Source organism: Saimiri boliviensis (genome assembly GCF_048565385.1).
Source record: "Saimiri boliviensis isolate mSaiBol1 chromosome 19 unlocalized genomic scaffold, mSaiBol1.pri SUPER_19_unloc_1, whole genome shotgun sequence".
Classification (NCBI taxonomy): domain Eukaryota; kingdom Metazoa; phylum Chordata; class Mammalia; order Primates; family Cebidae; genus Saimiri; species Saimiri boliviensis.
In genome coordinates this window covers 1,922,274-1,934,422 of record NW_027412502.1, presented here as the reverse complement: position 1 = coordinate 1,934,422, position 12,149 = coordinate 1,922,274, and the positions used below count along the sequence as shown (strand labels likewise).

At 38.8% G+C, this 12,149-nt stretch overlaps 1 protein-coding gene, 1 long non-coding RNA gene and 1 other non-coding gene across 4 annotated transcripts in view; all 3 read right to left on the bottom strand.

The window, feature by feature from the left end:
• LOC141583197 (uncharacterized) overlaps positions 1-12,149 on the bottom strand; it is a 776,849-nt gene that overhangs the window by 600,236 nt on the left and 164,464 nt on the right. The window lies entirely within an intron of this gene.
• LOC141583203 (uncharacterized) overlaps positions 1-12,149 on the bottom strand; it is a 92,318-nt gene that overhangs the window by 6,927 nt on the left and 73,242 nt on the right. The window lies entirely within an intron of this gene.
• On the bottom strand, positions 8,075-8,181 carry LOC141583243 (U6 spliceosomal RNA). The gene has a single exon (XR_012515934.1). It is a non-coding gene; the product is annotated as a U6 spliceosomal RNA (small nuclear RNA).

Sequence of the window (12,149 nt, the reverse complement as noted above, 5' to 3'; positions counted from 1 at the left end):
GTGCCTGGTCAATTAGAAATAGGCATGTACTTCTTGTTGCCTCCTCTTAACAATATAGTAACTCGTACTTCTGTTTGCTTAACATTTATTGCAAAAATTTGAAAACACTGCTTGTTTTAGTTTCAATAAAATTTTCTTTAAATTTCATTTGACCTAAAAAAGAATATCACAGTGAAATGTTTGTCAGCCCCAACTATTCCACACATTTATCACTGTCAGCAACAGTGATAAATGGACATCAGGTGGGGACAGTAAGAGCAACAACTACTGGATCTATTTTGTGTATTTTTAGGTGTTGTGGGTGATGTTTATAAATAAAAAAACTCTCTAATTGCCTTTAAAATAATGAATGCTTAAATCAAATTATTTTTTTCAGAAAAATAAAAACTCTAATACCTTTTACTTCACATGACTTTAGTAATATTTGAGAAATAAAGACAGTTTTAAAGTTTATTGGTAAAATAAAGACATTAGCTCTAAATTAGGCAGGTCAGATATTAGGTTTGCAAAATGGTTTAAAGTAATAAACTGCTTTTTTTGACTTTTAAAATTTGTTCAACTTACCTGCTTTGGAGTCACTAGATTCTAGGTAAGGTCTGAGAACATGTGGAGTTAGCCGTGCTCCCTGGCTATGCTTGAAAAAGTCAGACTTTATATGCACTTGTGTCTGGTGTCCTAGGCTCCATACCTAGTACAAAATTAAAATAACTTACCTGACAGGTGTTTCACCAAAAAAAAAAAAAAATTGCTAAGAGCTAACATTGTAACATATAATTGAGACTACTGAAAAAAGTTTTACATGGAAGCTTTGTGGAAAAAGTGAAATGTGCTTTCAGTAAAACATTATAAGGCATTAGAATGTAAATTTTTGCTTCATTCAGAAGGTTAAAAATTGTTTTGACTTAAATAGAATGAAGCTAAAGGTTTGAGCAAGTTGTGGAAGGTTTGTGAACTAGTCATCTTGTAAAAGAAACACCGTGTGAACACACTGGCTAAATTTAAAGGAGTATTGTTCAGTTTTTCCATAAATTGAACATTGGAATAAAAACACAACAGGGTTTTCTTAGAGTACTAATTTTGCTTTAATACAAATTTATAAAATGTTATCAAAAGCTTATAAGAATTTCAACTTATAGTCAAACTGATGAAGACTGGATGAATTCATCTTTAAGGTTTTATTAAAAATTTGAGTTGACATTAACAGTACACTAATGCAAGAGTGAAATTTGGCTTTCTTTCTTGAATATGATTTTAACATAATATTAAAGAATAAAAAAGATTTCTGTCTCTCCTCAAATTACAGGAAAAAGAAGGGAAAGACACACATTGCTTGAAAAGCTGAGTCTTCTATCAATGAGTAAAGGCTTTTGCCTTTAAACATTTTTTGAGTTACCATTTTGGCTAAATGAATGACTTACTGTGACCTGGCATTCCATTTTATATCAAATATTTTAGGCCTTTAGTATATTTATATCAATATTAATATATTTGATACACTTCCCCAAATCCAATTTTATCTTCAAAATTAAGTCTTTTTGACTTCTTAATTTGGAATGCACAAGAGGGCACTGAAAAATCCAAAAGAGAAGTATATGGAATTATTTGACATGTTGTTACATGAGGAGCACTGTCAAAATAAGAAATATTTGACTTTCTTCGGATTGTATTCTAGGCAATGTTAATATATGTTTGAAAATTGTATGAAATTCCTAAAATTCTAATATGCCAAAATATGTGCTATCAATTATATTGTTTCCATGATAAATTGTAGACCACAGAAATGAACAAACTTTCTTGTCAATCATGTAACTATAACTATTTAACATCATCTCCACACTTAACTGCTTAATACTGATGCAGTTTCTGAAAACTTCACAAGCACAAAATGTCCTAGAATATGCTGTCTTTTAGGAGGTTCCTTAAATAATGGAAAGACCACGAAAAAGAGCTCTTGAATACAGATTTCTGGAAAGTTTAGAATCACATCCTTTGTCAAATTATCCCAAATACTTTAAGGACTGTGTAAGATTTCCTGGAATTTTAATGAAAAGTCTTACTTGTTTTTTAAACTCCTACCCAAGTAGAAGAAAACTTAATTGAATACCAAGAAAACATTTTGTCAGACTGTCATTCTAAATCAGCCAATACTGAAACTGTTTATATATGCAGTTTGAATGAACTCCATGGTGTAAGTCAAGTTACCTATGACAACCCATCAGTTACAACTACTATGAACTTAAATTGGAGAAACAACTGATATTTAGAGGAATATAAGTTCAATGTTAAGCATGGACTCACGGAGAACCAAGACAGCTGCCTTGTCCTTCCTGGGTCCGTACTCAAAGTTCTTCTTAAAGGAGACCTTTGCTCAAAGAAATATGAGACATCACAAACACATTTTAAAAATCCATGCTCATGGATGCAAAAAATCTATATTATAAAAATGGCCCCATGGTTCAAACTAATTCATAGATTCAATGCTATTCCTATCAAGCTACCATTTACAATTTCTTCACAGAATTGCCAAAAACTACCTTTAATTTCATATGGGATGAAAAAAGAGCCCGCATAGCCAATCAAAAAGAACAACACTGGAGACATCATGCTACCTGACTTCAAACTATACTACCAGCCTAAAGTAACCAAAACAGCATGGTACTGGAACCAACACAGATATATAGAGCAATGGAATGGGACAGAGCCCTCAAAAATAATGCCACACATCTACAACCATCTGAACTTTGACAAACTAGACCAAAAATACCATCGGGAATGGATTACCTATTTAATAAAAGGTGTTGGGAAAACTGGGTAGCCATGTACAGAAAACTGAAACTGGACCCCTTACTTACACCTTATATAAAAATTAACACAAGATGGGTAAAAGACTAAAAGTGAAGACCTAAAATTATAAAAACCCTAGAAAAAAACCTAGGCAATACCATTCAGAACATAGGCATGGGCAAAGACTTTATGACTAAAACACCAAAAGCAATGGCAATAAATGTCAAAATTGACAAATGTTTCTGCACAGAATTAAACTAAACTAAAAAGCTTCTGCACAGAAAACTAAAATGAAACAAAACACAACTATCATCGGAGTGAATGGGCAACCCACAGAATGGGAGAACATTTTTGCAATCTATCCATCTGACAAAGGACTAATATACAGAATCTACAAAGAACTTAAATTTACAAGAAAAAACCAACTCCATCAAAAAGTAGGCAAAGAATATAAACAGACACTCCTGGAAGGAAGACATTTATGAAGCTAACAAATATATGATGAAAAGTTCATCATCACTTGTCATTTCAGAAAAACAATAATTAAAAAAGTCAGAAAACAACAGATGCTGGAGAGGATGTAGAGATGTAGGAAATCTTTTACACTGTTGGTGGGAGTGTAAATTAGTTCAAACATTGTGGAAGACAGTGTGGTGATTCCTCAACGATCTAGAAATAGAAATGCCATTGGACCCAGCAATCCCACTACTGGGTATATACCCACAGGATGATAAATCATTCTACCACAAAGACATATGCACACATATGTTTACTGCAGCACTGTTCACAACAGCAAAAACTTGGAACCAACCCAGATGCCCATCAATAATAAACTGGATAAGGAAAATGTCACACATATACACCCACAGCCATGAAAAAGAATGAGTTCATGTTCTTCTCAGGGACATGGATGAAACTAGAAACCATCATTCTCAGCAAACTGACACAAGAACGGAAAACCAAATGCCACGTGTTCTTACTCATAAGTGGGAGTTGAACAATGAGAGTACATGGACACAGGGAGGAAAATATCACACACCTGGGCCTGTTGCAGATGGGCCTAGGGGAGGGATAGCATTAGGAGAAATACCTAAGGTAGATCATAGGTTGATGATAATAATAATAAAAGAAATATGCTTTTAATTATAAAGCTCTTAAAGAAAATCCTTTTGAATCTCTTACTACCACATCATAGCTGGGACAAACTGCTGATATTTAAAAAGTAACAAATATCAAACCAGAAAGAATTAGATTTAGGAACCAGACTCAGGATGCTGTAGGGAACAGGGCAGAATCTTAGGATTGGAAGGTCACCACTGCTCCTTCAGTCTGGCCTTGGCTGATAAAAGATGGCCTAATGTGGACAGAACCTCTTAGGTTAAAAAAAAAAAAAAGAAGAAATTTCTACAAACTAGAAAATACATACTTGGCAGCTACAAGAGTTTTAGCCAATTCAGATGACTTGCTTCCCAAAATTTGGAACATTCCCTTGGATTTGACCAAGTCAGAAAGATATGGTCATACTTGATGAAAGAAAAGTGAAATAAAATCTCAAACATAAATAAATAAAAAAAGTTAAGCAAAATTAAAAAATGCACAATAAATATGATTACTGAGTGTCTTAATGTTAAGGAGAAATTAAAACTAAGTGGTTGGTAATCTTAACTTTTAGTCATTAAGGAAAAATTTTAAGACAAATCTCTAATTTAGCCACTTACTTGGAAATAAGGCTCAGGCTGATGACTGTTCTCTACCATCTTAGAAACAGGAAAACATTCACACTCACCTTTCCTGTCAGAAGCAAGCTGAGACTCAAGAAAGGAAGTGCCTGCTCTCCACCATCATGGAAGCAGAACAACTTGTCTTCCTTACCGGAAATGAGAAAAACTTCACAAAAGGAGCTGTAAAGCAAAATCAACCTTAGCTCTGAACCAAATTTTGGGAGATCTGGGACTCTCCAGGGGGCAGAAGCTCCCAAACCTCAGCAAATCATCTATCCCGTTGGTTTGAACAATAAGGATAGCCCAGGTTGGTATCAAGCAATAATGACATTTATCAAAGGTCAGGGCCACATTGGCAATGTCCTTCTCTCTCTTTTTTTTTTCTTCTGAGGTAGAGTCTCGCTCTGTTGCCAGGCACCAGACTGGAGTGCAGTGGTGCAATCTCAACTCACTGCAACCTCTGTGTCCTGGGTTCAAGCAATTCTCCTGCCTCATCCTCCCAGGTAGCTGGGACTACAGGACCATGCCACCACGCTCAGTTAATTTTTTTTTTTTTTTTTTTTTTTTTTTGTATTTTTAGTAGAGATGGGGTTTCACCATGTTGGCCAGGATTGGCTTGTACTCTTGACCTCATGATCCGCCCGCCTCGGCCTCCCAAAGTGCTGGAATTACAGGCTTGAGCCACCGCGCCGGGCCCATGCCCTTCTCTTTTTATCTTTATTCGTATAGCCTGTTTTGTCAGAAACCAGGATTGCAACACCTGCTTTTTTCTGTTTCCCATTTACTTGAAGGATTTTTCTCCATTCATTTTGAGCCTATGTGTGGGAGTTCATTTGAGATGGGTCTCTTAAAGACAGCATAATCAAATGAGTCTTGGCTCTTTATCTATCTTGTCGCCCTATGTCTTTCACTTGGAGCATTTAGCCCATTTACATTTAAAGTTAGCAATGATATGTAAGTATTTGATCCTGTCATCATGCTCCTAATTGATAACTTCACAGACTTGTGTACGTGGTTTGTTTTTTTAGCATCACTGGTCTGTGTAATTCAGTGCATTTTTGTAGTGGCTGGTGATGATCTTTTCTTTCCATATTAAATTCTACTTTCAGGAGCTCTTGTAAGATAGATCTGCTGGTAATGAATTCCCTCAGCATTTGCTTGACTGAAAATGATCTTATTTCTCCTTCACTTATGACACTTAGTTTTGCTGGACTTGAAATTCCAGGTTGAAATTTTTTTCTTTAAGTAGTTGAATATCTCTTCTGGCTTGTGGGGTTTCAGCTGAGCAGTTCACTGTTAGTCTGATGGGATTCCTTTTGTAGGTGACCTTGTCTTTCTCGCTAGCTGCCTTTGACAAGTTTTATTTCATTTTGATCTTGGAGAACCTGATGATTATGTGTCTTAGAGATGTTCTTCTTGTGGCATATCTGAGGTTCTCTAGATTTCCTGAATTCAATGTTGTTCTGCCTGGCTAGGTTGGGGAAATTCTGATGAATGATATTCTGAAACATGTTTTCCAATTTGGTTACATTTTTGTCATCTCTTTCAGGTACATTAATATGGCATATATTTCACCTTTTTACATAATACTTTATTTCTCAAAGGTTTTGTTCATTCCTTTTTATTCTTTTCCCCCATTCTTGCCTCTTTTCTTTCAGAAAGCCAGTTTTCAAGCTCTGAGACTCTTACCTTTGCTTGATCTATTCTACTAGGTGGTCTTGCACATGAGATGGTGCTGGTCTGACCTCAGCACTCCTTAGTCTGCTTGCCTCTCCCAGGACCCCAGCCTGGCAACACCTGCTTACAGGGCACCCTTGGGTGCCCACACACATTACAAAAATTTTTATAAGGCAATCACACACAATTACCATGTGGCTGCATTATAAAAATTCATGTAGTGTGCTTTTCAGCTCATCACATCACTTTATTCTTTTTTTAAAAGCTGTACTTCAGGTTATAGGGTACACATGCAGATCATGCAGAATTGTTGCATAGGTACACATATGGCAATGTGGTTTCCTGCCTCCATCCAGTCACATATATCTGGCATTTCTCTTCAGGTAATCCCTCCCTGACCTCCCCAACCCCTGGTGTCCCCCTGTTGGCCACCCCCAAAAAGACCCCAGTGTGTGATGCACCCCTCCCTGTGTCCATGTGTTCTCATTATTCATCACCTGCCTATGAGTGAGAACATGCAGTGTTGGATTTTCTTTCTTCTGTCACTTTGCTGAGAATGATGGTTTCCAGATTGATTCATGTCCCTACAAAGGACATAAACTCGTCGTTTTTTGTGGCTGCATAATATTCCATGGTGTATGTGTGTCACATTTTCCTTTTCCAGTCTATCATCTCTGGACATTTGGGTTATTTTCAGGTCTTTGCCATTGTAAACAGTGCCACGGTGAACATACGTGTGCATGTTTCTTTATAATAGAATGATTTATAAGCCTTTGGGTATATACCCAGTAATGGGATTGCTGGGTCAAATGGAATTACAATTTCCAGGCCCTTGAGCAAGTGCCACACTGCCTTCCACAATGGTTCAACTAGTTTGTACTCCTAGCAACAGTGTAAAAGTGTTCCTATTTCTCCACATGCTCTCTGGTATCTGTTGTCTCCAGATTTTTTAATGGTCACCATTCTAACTGGCATGAGGTGATATCTCAATGTGGTTTTGATTTCTCTAATAACCAGTGATGATGAGTATTTTTTCACATGTTTATTGGCCTCATATATATCTTCTTTTCAAAAGTGTCTGTTCATATCCTTTGTCCACTTTTGAACCGGTTTGCTTGTTTTTTTCCTTGTAAATCTGTTTTATTTCTTTGTAGATTATGGATATCAGCCATTTGTCAGATGGGTAGATTGCAATAATTGTTTCTCATTCTGCTGGTTGCTGGTTCACTCTAATGATGGTTTCTTTTGCTGTACATAAGCTCTGGAGTTTAATAAGGTCCCATTTGTCTATTTTCCTTTTTGTTGCCAATGCTTTTGGTGTTTTAGTCATGAAGTACTTGCCTACACCTATGTCCTGAATGGCTTTGCCTATTTTTTTTCTAGATTTTTTTATGGCATTAGGTCTTATGTCTAGATCTTTAATCCATCTGGAGGTAATTCTACTGTAAGGTATCAGGAAGAGGTCCAGTTTCTGCTTTCTGGACACTGGTAGCCTGTTTTCCCAACAACAATTATTAAACAAGAAATCCTTTTCCCATTGCTTGTCTTTGTCAGGTTTATCAAAGATGAGATGGTTGTATATATGTGGCATTGCCACCAGGACCTCTGTTCTGTTCCATTACTCTATTTCTCTGTTTTAGTACCAGTACCATGCTGTTTTGATTACTGTAGCTTTGTATTATAGTTTGAAATCGGGTAGCATGATGCCTCTGGCTTTGTTCTTTGTGCTTAGCATTGTCTTGGATATCCACACTCTCTTTTGCTTCCATATGAAGTTTAAGGTGGGTTTCTCCAGTTCTGTGAATAAGATCATTGGTAGCTTGAGGGGGACAGCATTGAATCTATAAATTACTTTGGGTAGTATGGCCATTTTCACGATATTGATTCTTTCTACAAATATGGAATGCTTCATGAATTTTTAGGTCCTCCTTGAGCAGGGGCCATGCTAATCTTCTCTGAATCATTCCAATTTTAATATATGTGCTGCCAAAGTGAGCACCAGTAATGTTGTTTATACTGGATATATTGCCTGTTAGCTCCTGCGATGTTTTACAATGATTTTTGGCCTCCTTGCATTGGATGATGACATACTTCTTTCACTTAGTGAACCTTGTTTCTACCCACATTCTGAATTCTACTTGTATCATTGCATACATGTCAGCCTCTGGCCAGTTCTGAAAACTTGAACAGGCTGAACAGTTGATGTAATCATCTGGAGGAAAGAAGGCATGCTGACTTCTTGAGTTTCAGTGTTCTTCAACTGATTCTTCCTCATCTTTATGAGCTTATTCACCTTCAACCTTTGAGGTTGCTGACCTTTGAACAGGAAATTTTTCTTTTATCATATTTGATCATCTTGAGGGTTTGCTTGTGGTTTAAAGTAGAATCAGGCAGCTGCCTTTGGTTTTGGAGGATTTTAGGGGGCCAAAATTCACCTCTCAATTCCTGGGCTGTGTGCTTTAACTCTGGGAAACTTATATTGGGTCTCAACTTTGTTCTCTGGCTCCTCAAAGTTTGGAGTATACTGCACTGAAGGCAGCAAAGTGGGGCAGCTGTGGCAGAGTGTTAGCAGATGCAAAACTGCCTGCTTCCCTGTTGGCATTTGCCCAGTGGTGGAAGTGGTGGAGGCAAGACAGCTTGGTGGCGGCCAGAATACCACTTCTGTGTGTGCTGTTGCATTGGAGGTAGTGTTGGTTCAGGCCGGGGTGCTGGCCTGTGCATGTCTGGGTGCCATCTCTGTGACCCCCTAAGCAGCAAGGACCACTCAACGTATATTAGCATTCCCTTTTCGTGCACAGAATTAGCACAAGGAGAAGGTGTTGGCAGAGGTTGTGATTTTGTTCCTCTGCCTACCATGGCTCTTTCTTCAATGGGAGTTGGTGTGGGTTGAAGTGCGTGCTACATTCCCATGTGCTGGTAGGGCAAGTGCAGCAAAATCCACTCATGTAAACACACACCAGCAAAGTGACGTAGGACATTTTTGTATAAAGAGCTTCAGTATGGAGAGGCAATGTAGAGGCGGGTGCGTGCCTGAAGAGTCCAATTTGCTGCATCTCTTCACTGCTCATGCATGGTCCACTGGCACAGAAACAAAGGTGTGGGCAGCTGAGAGTGCCCTGTAGGCAGGTGTGGCCAGGCTGGGGCCCTGGGAGAGGCAAGCAGACTAAGGAGTGCTGAGGTCAGACCAGCTTCATCTCATGTGCAAGAATGCCCAGTAGATATCACGCCTCTGATAACTCTCTGAAAAGTGAGGCCCCAGCACAGCACAGCTGCTCTACAAAAACGTGGCCAGACTTCTTTTTTAAGCAAGTCTCCTTTTATTAATAGGGAAAATCACATACGTGATCTCTGCTGGGCAATCTTCACATGAGATGTGGCTGATCAGACCTCCACAGTCCTAAAGTGCTGGGATAAAGTGTCTCATAAGACCCAGTAGAGCCTAGAGAGATAGCTGTGCCTGCCCTCTGGGCTTCACATCAGCTGGCTTCCTGCTCCATCACTTTGCTTGTCTCCTGGGGGCTCTACCCCAGAGAGATGTGAGTTAGCCATCACTTAGTGTAATCATCACAGGATAGAGGGTCTGTTCTATGGGCCCAAGCCAGAGTTCCCTGTCCAGTGATAAGCAGTGGGGGGTAAGTGGTATCCACAAGAGATGGACTGCCTTGTTCCTTGGGTCAACTGCAGCTTGTTAGAGTTATCAATATGGCACTTAGGGTCTTTGCTTTCTTGATATTCTGAAGGTAACAAGGGCAGATCCACTGCAGAGGCAGTGGCAGAGAGGATTTCAGTCGATCTGTGAAGCTCTGTCCAAGAAATTGCCAAGTTGCTACTGGCTTGATGGCTTCAGTGGGGTCCTGGATAAAGACCCAAGCCAGGAGGACTTGCTCATTGAGGAGATATGGAAGCCAGCACCCACGTAACGGTTCAGCCACTTTCCCATAAGGCTGCTGTGGTATACTGGGGTTTCACTCCAGTACCTAATTGCCTCATATCTTCCAGCGACTCAAGGTATCACTAGCGAAGCCTGCAAAAAGACAAAGATAATAGCCTGCCTCTTCCTCTGGGACCTCTGTACCACTGAGGTACAATCCTGTTGCCAATCTGGACACAACTACGAGAGGTGGCTGGAAACAAGTTCAGAAGTCTTATCTAGTCAGGAGGAACAAGATCAGAGACTTGCTTTTAAAAAAGTCTGGCCATGTTTCTGTAGAGCAGTTGTGCTGTGCTGGGGGTTCACTTCAGCCCCTGGTTCCCTCAGACACTCTGAAGTCCCAAGGTTGAAATGGCTGAGTTGCCCAAACAACAAAGATTACAGTCTGGTCCTCTCTCTGGAAGCTCTGATTCAAGGAGGCCTGAAACATCTGTCAGCCAGAGAACAGCAGTGAAGGCAGTCAGAGACCCTGGTTGAAAAGCTGTACCCAGTGACTAAAAATGTGGTTGGGGATTGACTTAAACAAGGGTCTGGCCATGTTTTTGCAAGGTGGCTCTGCTGTGCTGAGCTACCACTTACACCCCTGGTCAGCTTGGGTTCTACAAAGCCCTAAGGCCAGAACCCAGTCATCCAAATAACAAGGATGGTGGCCTGCCTTTCTCTGTGGGAGCTCTGTCTAAGGAATGTTTCATATCTCCATAGGCCAGGGAACACCTGTGAGGGTAGCTGTAAGCACCAGGTGGGAGGTCCTGTTCAGTAAGAAGGAACAGGATCAGGTGCCTGCTGACAGAAGCAGTCTGGCCATGATTTGGTAAAGCAGCTGTGCTGTGCTGCGGGAACTCTTCTGCCTCTGGTCGGTTTGTACTCTCCAATGCCCACAGGCTGGAATAATTAAGTTCCTCCAACAGGAAAGATGGCAGCCTGTCCTGTCTTTTCTTTCACAGTTTACCTTGTGTGATGGAGCTGAATTTTTAGGCTGTTAATTTTTACAATAAGCATTACAGTTGTTCAGAAAGAATCTTGCTGTTCTCTTTCAGGTTAGATGTATGAGAATTCATTGTCTCCTGTAAATAAACCTGTTGAGGTTTTGTTCTCTGGAAAGAAGTCTCTTTCTGCTATCTGGCTTTGGTCACAGTCATGTAGAGCAGTAGCCAGTCTACAAGGACATGACTGAATTTTCATTTCCAGCGTTTCCTAGTTGTGTCTCACATTTTCCAATTCAGAACTGACCATTTTATTCTTCGTTGTCAAAATGCTAAGCTGTCCACTGTCTTTAAATACTGTCTTTGTTCATTCTTCCTTATCCAATTTTATAGCCTTTTGAATATTAGCATTCTTTTCTTTCACACTTTCAATGTCCTCCAAAAAATTTTTTTTTCCCTTAGCAGGTTCTGCTGTTGAATTTTGTCTAGTTCCAGTCTAAGCATGGCAATTTTTTTCCCAGAACATGCTATTTTCATGCAAGAGATCTTTTTCTTTCTTATGGCTAAGAGAATTCTAAGTCAACAAAGCAACATTTTAGTTAGCACACAATAGAATAACATATCATAATTTCCTCTGAATTTAAAGCATAAGATGTATATTTGTATAATGAAAGAATTCCCATGGTGAATATGTAACTGAAAAAAAGTTGAACAAAACTTCAAACCTAATAGAGTGTAAATTCCAGAAAGTTTCAATATTGATTTAAACACCACGAAAAATAAATCACTAGAGGATTTTAAATAATTTTGGAATTGGAAAAGCCTTTCTCTGAATAACAAAATAATCATAGGCAAAAAATATAAGATTAATACATTTGACTACGTTTTAAAAATTGGATTTACACTCTGATATCTATCCTATAAACCACACCATTGTAAGAGCCTTAGCTATGCATATATTTGGACAGAAGCAGTTCCTCTAAGTTTTCAAGTTCCTTTTTCTGAAGAAGGTTTTATCAATATATGACTTTTCTAATACTGTTATAGTCAGTTATAAGAATTACATTTATTCATAACTTAAATCTAAGTTTTGTATCCTATATGTACACATCT